The following is a 683-nucleotide window of genomic DNA, read 5'->3' on the forward strand; positions in this document are numbered from 1 at the left end:
GTGTCCTGCAATTCACATTAATTCTCGCAGCTAGCGGTGTTCTTCATCGACGCACAAGCCGAGTGATCCACCGCTCAGAGTCGTACTGGTTTTTTGACCGCTTGCGCGGGCATCGCTGGCTCCGGCACAGCGGGCACCGGAGAGCCCATGCCTCCGGCCGGGCCAGACTTGAACAACGAGACCAGACTCGGTTGGGTCGGGAGAGGTTTCACCCACGAGGGGGTTGAGCCCAGACGTCCGACACCGCGCACGCACGGTGAGGCGCGGGGTCAACCCCCACAGGCGCCCGCGGGGGTTCCCCGCCCCCGAAACAGTCCTCACCCGCCGGGCCCCGGAGATGGCCGCCGCCGCCGCCGCCACCCCCGACACCCAGACACCTCGCCCCGGTGCGGACCGGCCCCCCCTCTCAGGCGGGAAGGCGCGCCAGGATGGGCGTGAGCCCGTCCCGATGGCTCCCGAGGGAGGGACGCCAGGGCAGAGGCGGGTTGGGGAGGGACGACGCCGCCGCTGCCGCCGCCGACGAGACGGATGACACCCGGGGGGAACTGGCGGGGAGAAGGCCGGGGCAGGGTCTGGAGGAGCCGGGGCTCCCCAACGGGCGCATCCGCCCCAGAGCCCGAGGCGGACGGGCAGGCCCCCGAAGGGTCTTTAAACCTCTGCGCCAGAACGTGCTAGGTACCTGG

General features: G+C 70.9%; 1 non-coding gene across 1 annotated transcript in view; it reads right to left on the minus strand.

Annotated features, from left to right (window-relative positions):
- LOC130042262 (5.8S ribosomal RNA) overlaps positions 1 to 82 on the minus strand; it is a 153-nt gene extending 71 nt beyond the window's left edge. The window contains exon 1 of the ribosomal RNA XR_008795195.1: positions 1 to 82. This exon is cut by the window's left edge and continues 71 nt beyond it. This is a non-coding gene — a ribosomal RNA (5.8S ribosomal RNA).
- Between the last annotated feature and the right edge of the window lie 601 nt (positions 83 to 683).

Source organism: Sorex fumeus, unplaced genomic scaffold (genome assembly GCF_029834395.1).
Source record: "Sorex fumeus unplaced genomic scaffold, SorFum_2.1 ptg000098l, whole genome shotgun sequence".
NCBI lineage: Eukaryota > Metazoa > Chordata > Mammalia > Eulipotyphla > Soricidae > Sorex > Sorex fumeus.